We start from the raw sequence: 13,304 nt of genomic DNA, 5'->3' as shown, positions 1-13,304 counted from the left end.
AGTTCCGCCGCCAGAAGCCTCCGTAGCCACCGAAAGCCAATCTAGACCCGTTTCGGCACCCTGCCGGAGGGGGAATCCCTCTCCGGTGGCCATCTTCATCATCCTAGTTCTCTCCATGACGAGGAGGGAGTAGTTCTCCCTCAGGGCTGAGGGTATGTACCAGTAGCTATGTGTTTGATCTCTCTCTCCCATGTTCTTGAGGTGATACGATCTTGATGTATCGCGAGCTTTGCTATTATAGTTGGATCTTATGATGTTTTCTTCCCCTCTCTACTCTCTTGTAATGGATTGAGTTTCCCCTTTGAAGTTATCTTATCGGATTGAGTCTTTAAAGATTTGAGAACACTTGATGTATGTCTTGCCGTGCGTATCTGTGGTGACAATGGGATACCACGTGATTCACTTGATGTATGTTTTGGTGATCAACTTGCTGGTTCCGCTCATGAACCTATGCATAGGGGTTGGCACACGTTTTCGTCGTGATTCTCCAGTAGGAACTTTGGGGCCCTCTTTGAGGTTCTATGTGTTGGTTGAGTAGATGAATCTGAGATTGTGTGATGCATATCGTATAATCATACCCACGGATACTTGAGGTGATATTGGAGTATCTAGGTGACATTAGGGTTTTGATTGATTTGTGTCTTAAGGTGTTATTCTAGTAAGAACTCTAGGGCTGTTTGTGACACTTATAGGAATAGCCCAACGGATTGATTGGAAAGAATAACTTTGAGGTGGTTTCGTACCCTACCATAATCTCTTCGTCCGTTCTCCGCTATTAGCGACTTTGGAGCGACCATTTGTTGCATGTTGAGGGATAGTTATGTGGTCCAATTATGTTATTATTGTTGAGAGGACTTTCACTACTGAAAGTATGAACCCTAGGCCTTGTTTCCTAGCATTGCAATACCGTTTACGCTCACTTTTATCATTAGTTACCTTGCTGTTTTTATATTTTCAGATTACAAAAATTATTATCTACTATCCATATACCACTTGTATCACCATCTCTTTGCCGAACTAGTGCACCTATACAATTGACCATTGTATTGGGTGTGTTGGGGACACAAGAGACTCTTTGTTATTTGGTTGCAGGGTTGCTTGAGAGAGACCATCTTCATCCTACGCCTCCTACGGATTGATAAACCTTAGGTCATCCACTTGAGGGAAATTTGTTACTGTCCTACAAACCACTGCACTTGGAGGCCAACAACGTCTATAAGAACAAGGTTGTGTAGTAGACATCAAGCTCTTTTCTGGCGTCGTTGCCGGGGAGGTTAGCACTTGAAGGTATATCTTTAGATCTTGCATCGAATCTTTTTGGTTCTTGTTTTAGCACTAGTTTATTTTATAAAAAAAAACTATAAAAAATAAAATTGAGTTTGTCTCATACGCTTCACATTTTTAATATCTTTCATGAGTATGATGGAAAGGATAATTGTGCTCAAGTGCTAGAAGAAGAAATCTATAAAATGTTTGGCACTAAATATTTGAATGATGAACATGATTGCAATGTTGTTAGTATGAATTCCTTGAATATTCATGATGCTAATGATATGCAAATCCACAAGCTTGGGGAAGCTATGTTTGATGAAGATGATTTTTTTGTCCCCCAAGTTTTGATGAGCAAATTTATTAAGATGAAAGCATGCCTCCTATCTATGATGATTATTGTGATGACACATATGCTTTAAAGAATAATGATAACCATGAAACTTGTCATCTTGATCTTAATTTTCAATCACATGATAGTTATTTTGTTGAGTTTGCTCCCACTATTATTCATGAGAAGAATTTTGCTTGTGTGGAGAGTAGCAAAATTGCTATGCTTGTAGGTCATGAAAAGAATGCTTTAGGTGCTGGTTATATTTTTGAATTCATTCATGATGCTACTGAAAATTATTATGAGGGAGGAATATATGCTTATAGGAATTGCAATAATATCAAGTTTCCTCTCTATGTGCTAAGTTTTTTGAAGTTATGCTTGTTTAACCTTCCTATGCAAGTTGATTATTGTTCCCATAAGTTGTTTGCTCAAAAAATCCCTATGCATAGGAAGTGGGTTAGACTTAAATGTGCTACTCATATTCTTCAAGATGCTCTCTTTATGTTTCAATTCTTATCTTTAATGTGAGCATCGTTGAAATCATCATGCCTAGCTAGGGGCGTTAAACGATAGCGCTTGTTGGGAGGCAACCCAATTTTATTTTAGTTACTTGCTTTTTGCTCCTATTTAGTAATAAATAATTCATATAGCCTCTGTTTAGATGTGGTTTTAGTTGTTTAATTAGTGTTTGTGCCAAGTAGAACCTTTGGGAAGACTTGGGTAAAGTCTTGTTGATCATGCTGTAATAAAACAGAAACTTTAGCATTCACGAAAATTGCTGCCATTTTTATTTGGAGAGTGCTATTTAGTTAACTCTTTTTTCAGATGATTAATAGATAAATTACTCACGTCCAGCAATTTATTTTAGAATTTTATGAGTTCCAGAAGTATACGTTTGATCCAGATTACTACAGACTGTTCTGTTTTTGACAGATTCTGTTTTCGATGTGTTGTTTGCTTACTTTGATGAATCTATGAGTAGTATCGGAGGGTATGAACCATAGATAAGTTGGAATACAGTAGATATTACACCAATATGAATTTAGAATGAGTTCACAACAGTACCTAAGTGGTGATTTATTTTCTTATACTAACGGAGCTTACGAGTTTTCTGTTAAGTTTTGTGTTGTGAAGTTTTCAAGTTTTGGGTAAAGATTCGATGGACTATGGAATAAGGAGTGGCAAGAGCCTAAGCTTGGGGATGCCCAAGGCACCCCAAGGTAATATTCAAGGATATCCAAGAGCCTAAGTTTGGGGATGCCCCGGAAGGCATCCCCTCTTTCGTCTTTGTTCATTGGTAACTTTACTTAGAGCTATATTTTTATTCGCCACATGATATGTGTTTTGCTTGGAGCGTCATTTTATTTTATTTTGTTTTGCCTGCTGTTTGAATAAAATACCAAGATATGAAATTATTAAATGTTAGAGAGTCTTCACATAGTTGCATAATTATTCGACTACTCGTTGATCTTCACTTATATCTTTCGGAGTTGTTTGTCATTTGCTCTAGTACTTCACTTATATCTTTTTAGAGCACGGTGGTGGTTTTATTTTGTAGAAATAGATGAACTCTCATGCTTCACTTATATTATTTTGAGAGTCTTAAATAGCATGGTAATTTTCTTAAATAATCATAATATGCTAGGCATCCAAGAATAGTAAAAACTTTCATATAGAGTATTGAATACTAAGAGAAGTTTGATGCTTGATGATTGTTTTGAGATATGGAGGTAATAATATCAAAGTCGTGCTAGTTGAGTAGTTGTGAATTTGAGAAATACTTGTGTTGAAGTTTGCAAGTCCCGTAGCATGCACGTATGGTAAATGTTGTGTAACAAATTTGAAACATGAGGTGTTATTTGATTGTCCTCCTTATGTGTGGCGGTCGGGGACGAGCGATGGTCTTTTCCTACCAATCTATCCCCCTAGGAGCATGCGCGTAGTGCCGAGGTTTTTGATGACTTGTAGATTTTTGCAATAAGTATGTGAGTTCTTTATGACTAATGTTGAGTCCATGGATTATACGCACTCTCACCCTTCCATCATTGCTAGCCTCTTCGGTACCGTGCATTGCCCTTTCTCACATTGAGAGTTGGTGCAAACTTTGCCGGTGCATCCAAACCTCGTGATATGATACGCTCTTTCACACATAAACCTCCTTATATCTTCCTCAAAACAGCCACCATACCTATCTATTATGGCATTTCCATAGCCATTTCGAGATATATTGCCATGCAACTTTTCACCATTCCATTTATCATGACACGCATCATCATTGTCATATTGCTTAGCATGATCATGTAGTTGACATAGTATTTGTGGCAAAGCCACCGTTCATAATTCTTTCATACATGTCACTCATGAGTCATTGCACATCCCGGTACACCACTGGAGGCCTTCATATAGAGTCATACTTTGTTCTAGTATCGAGTTGTAATCATTGAGTTGTAAATAAATAGAAGTGTGATGATCATAATTTTCTAGAGCATTGTCCCAAGTGAGGAAGAAAAAAAATAGAAATTCCATAAAAAAGAGAAGGCCCAAAAAAAGAGAAAGGCCTAAAAAAAGAGAAGGGCCAAAAAATGAGAGAAAAAGAGAGAAGGGACAATGCTACTATCCTTTGCCACACTTGTGCTTCAAAGTAGCACCATAATCTTTATGATAGAGAGTCTCTTGTTTTGTCACTTTCATATACTAGTGGGAATTTTTCATTATAGAACTTGGCTTGTATATTCCAACAATGGGCCTCCTCAAGTGCCATAGGTCTTCGTGAGCAAGCAAGTTGGATGCACACCCACTTAGTTTCTTTTGTTGAGCTTTCATACATTTATAGCTCTAGTGCATCCGTTGCATGGCAATCCCTACTCCTTGCATTAACATCAATTGGTGGGCATCTCCATAGCCCATTGATTATCCTCATTGATGTGAGACTTTCTCCTTTTTTTTGTCTTCTCCACATAACCCCCCTCATTATATTCTATTCCACCAATAGTGCTATGTCAATGGCTCGCGCTCATATATTGCATGAAAGTTTATAGGTTTGAGATTACTAAAGTATGAAACAATTGCTTGGCTTGTCATCGGGGTTGTGCATGATCAGAGCATTCTTGTGTGACGAAAATGGAGCATGACCAAACTATATGATTTTGTAGGGATGAACTTTCTTTGGCCATGTTATTTTGAGAAGACATAATTGCTTAGTTAGTATGCTTGAACTATTATTATTTTTATGTCAATATGAACTTTTATCTTGAATCTTTTGGATCTAAATATTCACACCACAATTAAGAAGAATTACATTAAAATTATGCCAAGTAGCACTCCGCATCAAAAATTCTATTTTTATCATTTACCTACTCGAGGACGAGCGGGAATTAAGCTTGGGGATGCTTGATACGTCTCCAACGTATCTATAATTTTTGATTGCTCCATGCTATATTATCTACTGTTCTGGACAATATTGGGCTTTATTATCCACTTCTATATTATTTTTGGGGCTAACCTATTAACCGGAGGCCCAACCCAGAATTGCTGTTTTTTTGCCTATTTCAGTGTTTTGAAGAAAAGGAATATCAAACGGAGTCGAAATGGAATGAAACCAACTGGAGAAGTTATTTTTGGAAGGAAAGCTACCGGAAAAACTTGGAGTGCTCGTCAGGAAAGGAACAAGGGAGCCACGAGGCAGGGGGGCGCGCCCACCCCCCTAGGGCGCGCCCTCCACCCTCGTGGCCCCCTCGTGGCTCCCCTGACCTATCTCTTTCACCCATATATACCCACGTACCCTAAAACTATCCGAGAGCACAATAGATCGGGAGTTCCGCCGCCAGAAGCCTCCGTAGCCATCGTAAGCCAATCTAGACCCATTCCGGCACCCTGCCAGAGGGGGAATCCCTCTCCGGTGGCCATCTTCATCATCCCGGTGCTCCCCATGACAAGGATGGAGTAGTTCTCCCTCGGGGCTGAGGGTATGTACCAGTAGCTATGTGTTTGATCTCTCTCTCCCATGTTCTTGAGGTGATACGATCTTGATGTATCGTGAGCTTTGCTATTATAGTTGGATCTTATGATGTTTTCTTCCCCTCTCTACTCTATTGTAATGGATTGAGTTTCCCCTTTGAAGTTATCTTATCGGATTGAGTCTTTAAAGATTTGAGAACACTTGATGTATGTCTTGCCGTGCGTATCTGTGGTGACAATGGGATACCACGTGATTCACTTGATGTATGTTTTGGTGATCAACTTGTGGGTTCCGCCCATGAACCTATGCATAGGGGTTGGCACACGTTTTCGTCGTGATTCTCCGGTAGGAACTTTGGGTCACTCTTTGAGGTTCTATGTGTTGGTTGAGTAGATGAATTTGAGATTGTGTGATGCATATCGTATAATCATACCCACGGATACTTGAGGTGACATTGGAGTATCTAGGTGACATTAGGGTTTTGATTGATTTGTGTCTTAAGGTGTTATTCTAGTACGAACTCTAGGGCTCTTTGTGACACTTATAGGAATAGCCCAACTGATTGATTGGAAAGAATAACTTTGAGGTGGTTTCGTACCCTACCATAATCTCTTCGTTCGTTCTCCGCTGTTAGCGACTTTGGAGTGACTCTTTGTTCATGTTGAGGGATAGTTATGTGATCCAATTATGTTATTATTGTTGAGAGGACTTGCACTAGTGAAAGTATGAACCCTAGGCCTTGTTTCCTAGCATTGCAATACCGTTTACACTCATTTTTATCATTAGTTACCTTGCTGTTTTTATAATTTCAGATTACAAAAACTATTATCTACTATCCATATACCACTTCTATCACCATCTCTTCGCCGAACTAGTGTACCTATACAATTTACCATTGTATTGGGTATGTTGGGGACACAAGAGACTCTTTTTTATTTGGTTGCAGGGTTGCTTGAGAGAGACCATCTTCATCCTACGCCTCCTACGAATTGATAAACCTTAGGTCATCCACTTGAGGGAAATTTGCTACTGTCCTACAAACCTCTACACTTGGAGGCCCAACAACGTCTACAAGAAGAAGGTTGTGTAGTAGACATCAGCGACATATCGCAACGCCGTCCTCAAAATGGTAGCTTGGTTTGAGGGGCTTGAATTCCACCACGTGGCTCAGGAAAACAACCAGGCGGCGGACATCCTCGCCCGTATCGGCGCTAAACGCGACCCTGTCCCACCAAACATCTTCCTGGAAAGACTATTTAAACCATCCGTGGTATGAGAAGGGGACACCGGCAAAAATAGTCCGGACCCGGCCACAACCCTAGATATCAAACACTCTGACACAATTGGAGGCTCTGCCACCGAAATAACACCTTCAACCCACGTGATAATGGTCGTCATCGCCCCGTGGACAGAATCATTCCTGGCCTACGTAACTAGGCAGGAACTACCTGAGGATCAAAATGAGGCACACTGCATAGTGCGGCGATCTAAAGCCTACAAGGTCAACGAGGGAGAGCTTTATAAGAAAAGCACAACCGGAGTCCTTCAAAGGTGCATCTCCGAAGAAGAAGGGCGGAAGCTTTTGGCAGAAATCCATGCCGGACTCGGCGGCCACCACGCCGCAGCCCGGGCCCTTGTAAGCAAGGCCCTCCGTACAGGTTTTTATTGGACGACGGCCCGGGAAGATGCACAATATCTGGTACAACATTGTGTCTGTTGCCAGCTTTTTGCAACCAAAGCCACATGCCACCTACCTCCCACCAAACAATCCCCATTACTTGTCCCTTTTGCGGTCTGGGGGCTTGATATGGTCGGACCCCTCAAAGGGGGAACCCATAGGAAAAAAATACTTACTGGTCATGGTGGATAAATTCACCAAATCAATAGAAGCCAAACCTGTCAAAACGGCTGAATCCGGACCGGTGATAGACTTCATATCCGGGGTTGTACACCGTTATTGCGTCCCCCACAACATCATCACTGACAACGGCACGAACTTTACAACCGATGAGGTGAAATTTTGGTGTAGCAACATGGGCATCAAGCTCAACTATGCTTCTGTCTATCATCCACAAACTAACAGTCAAGTCGAACGAGCGAATGTTCTTATCATGAGCGGCATTAAACCCAGATTAGTGTGGTCCTTAAAGGAATCAGGCACTCATTGGGTAGAGGAGCTCGACTCCGTACTATGGGGATGCGGACCACGCCGAATCGCACTACCGGATACACACCATTTTTTATGGTGTACGGCGCTGAGGCGGTGCTGCCTTGCGACATAATTCATGACTCACCTCGAGTGCGCATGTACGAAGAAAAAGATGCTGAGCTCGAACGGCAGGACAGTTTGGATTTCCTGGAGGAGGAGCGCGACGTGGCAAAAGCCCGTTCCGCATTCTATCAGCAACATGCTCGAAGGTATCAAAGCAGAGAAGTGCGGGCCAAAACCCATAACATTGGCGAACTGGTTCTATGCCTGCCGGAGAAGAAAAAGAACAAGCTCAAGCCCAAATGGGAAGGTCCTTTCATTATCGACCAGGTTCTGACCGGCGGAGCGTACCGTCTGCGGGATGCATCGAATAACCGACTCGAGCCAAACCCATGGAACGCAACCAGACTCCGAAGATTCTACGCCTAGCACTGGACTGTATGTTCGTCTCCTTACCTCCATCAATTTTTTGCACATCTGTTTTCTCTCTCTTTCTTTCTCTTTTTTCTCTTCAAGTCCCTAAGGAGCTAAACTTGTGTATTGATTACACAATCTTGACGCGCTAACCGCGCTCAATATACCTGGGGGCTTCTTATACAGAAGCTTAATCTAATTAACTTTCCGGGCTTTATGCCCCGCACATGTGTTATTCTTCCGCATGTACCTTTTTTCGCCATTATATGCATCGATATGGCTTAAGTTTTGGCCAAGATGGGTTGCCTGGATCTTGTATTTATGCCCTACGTTCTCGTTAGTTTGGCTAGGGCATAAGGGGAGCACCTCTGCGATTGTTACTGTCGGGTCAGCCGGACGTGTACCTCAGACTGGGTGAAGCCGAAAGGTAGCATTCTTAAGGGAATATTCGGTCGGTGAATAAAAGACGACTTTCATTTAATTTACTACACGCCCCCAGATGTTTTTAGCCTGCGTCTCGCAGTTCAGACATGCACATTAGGGCATGCGTACCCAGGGAAAGGAACCCTTAACGAAACTATTCTCCCTGGAAGATGTTTCTTACTATCCATGTAATATAACATAGCTAGTCGGGTGCTTGTCTGTTCAAGCACTTATGACCCCTACGCCTAATTTCCATGCATACCCCGGTTTTTACATAACCGAGTGGGTATTCGGATACACTCCGGACTATCGGGTCCAGAGGTCGAAGCGAAAAGGCCCGCCATGACAAATGATATACAATCCGGCTAGGGACATTACATATGTCACTTGAAGTACACAGTCACTAAGACTGATTAAATTCTTCATCTATATCATCCAACAGGCTGTCTAGCCTACAATCCTGTTGGGAATACTTTGCGGCTAATTCTACTTGATCATACACTAAACCGACAGGGATCTCTTTCCCATCGGGCCCCACAGGTCCGACCTCGGCCATGTGTTTTGGGTTAGCCTTGGTATATCGTGTCTTCACCATAGCCCCAGGCTTCCCTTGCACCTTGTCGGTAGGCTGATATCTTCCATAATCGGAAGCACCGCCGCGCTCCCTTGAGCTTCTCTATAAGCTCCCCCATGCCTCTTGGCGGGGACACGGATGGCCAAAAGGCTTGGGCAATACCCTGCATCACCTGCCGAACTTGTTCGTGCAGTTGTGAGAGCTCTGGTAGAAGATCACCCGAAGACCCGGGCATCTCCTCCGCAGGACGATCCGTCAGCATACCTGCAGACATAATGCTGTTAGCAGGCTTCTTGGCCGAATGATAACCCACAAGTATAAGGGATCGCAACAGCTTTCGAGGGTAGAGTATTCAACCCAAATTTATTGATTCGACACAAGGAGAGCCAAAGAATATTCTCAAGTATTAGCAGCTGAGTTGTCAATTCAACCACACCTGGAAACTTAGTATCTGCAGCAAAGTGTTTAGTAGCAAAGTAATATGATAGTGGTGGTAGCGGCAACAAAAGTAAAGACAACAAAAGTAATGTTTTTGGTATTTTGTAGTGATTGTAATAGTAGCAGCGGGAAAGTAAATAAGCGTAAACCAGTATATGGAAAAATCATAGGCACCAGATCAGTGATGGATAATTATGCCGGATGCGGTTCATCATGTAACAGTCATAACATAGGGTGACACAGAACTAGCTCCAATTCATCAATGTAATGTAGGCATGTATTCCATATATAGTCATACGTGCTTATGGAAAAGAACTTGCATGACATCTTTTGTCCTACCCTCCCGTGGCAGCGGGGTCCTATTGGAAACTAAGGGATATTAAGGCCTCCTTTTAATAGAGAACCGTAACAAAGCATTAGCACATAGTGAATACATGAACTCCTCAAACTATGGTCATCACCGGGAGTGGTCCCGATTATTGTCACTTCGGGGTTGCCGGATCATAACACATAGTAGGTGACTATAGACTTGCAAGATAGGATCAAGAAATCACATATATTCATGGAAACATAATAGGTTCAGATCTGAAATCATGGCACTCAGGCCCTAGTGACAAGCATTAAGCATAGCAAAGTCATAGCAACATCAATCTCAGAACATAATGGATACTAGGGATCAAACCCTAACAAAACTAACTCGATTACATGATAAATCTCATCTAACCCATCACCGTCCAGCAAGCCTACAATGGAATTACTCACGCACGGCGGTGAGCGTCATGAAATTGGTGATGGAGGATGGTTGATGATGACGACGGCGACGAATCCCCCTCTCCGGAGCCCCGAATGGACTCCAGATCAGCCCTCCCGAGAGGTTTTAGGGCTTGGCGGCGGCTCCTTCTCGTAAAACGCGATGATTTCTTCTCTTCGAAAGCAAATATGTAGAGTTGGAGTTGGCGTCGGAGGGCATCCAGGGGGCCCACGAGGTAGGGGCGCGCCCTAGGGGGGGCCCCACCCTCGTGGATAGGGTGTGGGCCCCCTGGTCTTCATCTTTGGCGAGGATTTTTTTTTCTAAGATGTTCCGTGGAGTTTCAGGTCATTCCGAGAATATTTGTTTTCTGCACATAAAACAACATCCTGGCAATTCTGCTGAAAACAGCGTCAGTCCGGGTTAGTTCCATTCAAATCATACAAGTTAGAGTCCAAAACAAGGGCAAAAGTGCTTGGAAAAGTAGATACGACGGAGACGTATCACCGAACTCCTTTCAAAAGTTCGTTCAAGCACTTACTAAAAATGTCGCGCCGAAGCCGTTTATTCTCCTTCACGGAGTCCGCAAGCTGGGATCGGACATCCTTCAGTTCCACGCCCAGCCGGATATTGGCGTCTTGGAGATCATTTTTCTCCTGCCTGACTCGTGTCAGCACGCGCTCGCCAGCATTTCGTTGCCGATCATCACGTGCCATATCCGCCTCCACGGCCTCCGGATTCACTCCGGGGCCACCTGCAACATCTATTGTTAGGTGTGCATACATGCCGCATACTACCTGGTACCCATATTCTTTGCAATAGACAAAAGCGTTACCAGGGGGACCCTTTTTGGACTCCTTCAATGCGGCGACAGCGGCTTCCAGCTGGGCCTTGCACTCGTCCAGCTCTTGAGACAATTGGGAATTCTTCTCCGTAAGAACCTGCACAAACAATGATCCTTAAATCAGTTGCGTCAACTGTTTCAAGTCTCAGAGGCTACTGATATATATATATATAATCGTCAGATTTGCTTACCCGTATATCCCTTACATACTGGTCCGTGGCTCTGGCTAGACCATTTTGAGCAGCACCGATGTACGAGTCTCCGGAATTGAAGGCATCAAATGCCTCTGGCGAGAAACAAGCGTCACGGAGTACGGCCCGGCGACGGCTGTGATTCATGGTGCTCTCCACTTCTGAATTTGTAAGGGATAGTCCATCCGCATCCTCTGTAGGAGGATCATCCGGCGTCCGCCCCATGTTGGCTTCCGCCTCTATGTCCGGCCCTGGAGCCCGACTGGTGGAGGCGTGATCGGCAGCCTCTCCGGATATAGTCCGGCGAGCGTTTTTTCTATTAAAGAAACATGGACGTCATTACATTTTGAGAAAGACGACAACCACGGAGCGAGGTTTTGTGTCATACCTCTGCGCCGGCGTCTCCGTCCTGACCGCCTTCCTTTTTGGCCTACCTGGCTTCGGTGCCTCTTGTTGGAGAGTTGTTGCGGGTTTGGCACAGCGTCCCGAATGCCTTCCCTGTAAAACAACATATGTGTACGGTAGGTGAAGTGTTTAAAAGGGGATCCTATTTTTGGAGTTGGGATTTTGTTTTTTCTTACATGCGACACAGGGAGCAGTCCGGGATAGTCGGCCGTTATGGCCACCATGGCGTCATCGTAGCTCAATTGATAGAATTGCCTGTCTATCAGCTCCATGAATATGTCTGGATCCTCTACGAGTCCGGGACCGAGGGCCCGACCAGGGTCCTCTGGTTGTGGAGATGGGCTATTGACCTCCCTTAAAGCTTTTCGCGGTTCCTGCCGTAAAAATGGCAAGGTGAGTACCTACGACGAAGAATGCAGGAAGAATGGGAGTAAAGAGGTATAACTCACCCAGCTTGGAGGGTTGTACATGGAGAATCCATCCCATGGCTTGATATGGATGAACTCCTCTTCCTCTCCCTTGAACAACTCGGACAGAATTTCTGCTAAAGCAGCAACGGAGTCCGGTCCCTTACGCCCGCAACGGGTGGCATCATCTTCCCCGTTAAAACACCACAGGGGGTGCCCTCGATATTGAAGTGGCTGCACTCCCCGCATTATGCATATTGACATAATCTCGATTATTGTCAAACCTGATTGAGCCAACGCTTTAATCCAGTTCATCAGGTAAAGGACTTCTTCGTTGTCTTCCTCCCGGGGGCTCCGTGGGCGCCAGCTTTGGCATTTCTTCAGAGGAGCATTCTTAAACTCATGAAGGCCCCGCCGAACAGGGTCTTAAAGGGGGACGTCCTCCATATAAAACCACTCCGAAGGCCAGTCTTCGGACGTCTTCTTCGGAGTGCCGGATAGGTATCCGATTTCGGCGATGCGCCATATTTTGGCTCCGCCCACCTGATAAAGTGACCCCTTCTGTGTGCGGGGCACAAGGCAAAATAACCTCTTCCATAGCTCGAAATGAGCCTCGAAGCCCAGAAACAACTCACAAAGGGCAACATAACCGACGATGTGTAGTATGGAAGTAGGGGTGAAATTATGCAGTTGGAGGCCGTAAAACTCCAGAAGCCCGCGGAGGAACAGATGAATTGGAAATCTGAGTCCCCTTAGTAAGTAAGGGAAAAGTCACACCCGCTCCCCCTTAGAGGGGCTGGGGAAGCTCTCCGCTTGCTCCCCGCCATTATAGGTGGCGAGCCCGGCTCGGACGGGGACCATATACGCTGGAGGGAGAAATCCCTGAGTCTGCAGCTCTACTAATCGACTATGCGGGACGGAACACCCAATCACCAGGCTTAGGGCTACGGGTGCGGGAGGAGGAGCTGCGGTGGTCGGCCATGTTGGAATGGATTTTTTCTGAGCACGCTCCGGTGGATTCTCGTCGTGGGAGGATGGCGTGGATTGGATCTAAGAATCCCCATCCCTTTAATAGACAATTTATTTACCT

This window comes from Triticum dicoccoides, chromosome 1A (genome assembly GCF_002162155.2).
Source record: "Triticum dicoccoides isolate Atlit2015 ecotype Zavitan chromosome 1A, WEW_v2.0, whole genome shotgun sequence".
Classification (NCBI taxonomy): Eukaryota; Viridiplantae; Streptophyta; class Magnoliopsida; order Poales; family Poaceae; genus Triticum; species Triticum dicoccoides.
The sequence above is the reverse complement of the archived record's forward strand: the minus strand, read 5'-3'. Positions refer to the sequence as shown.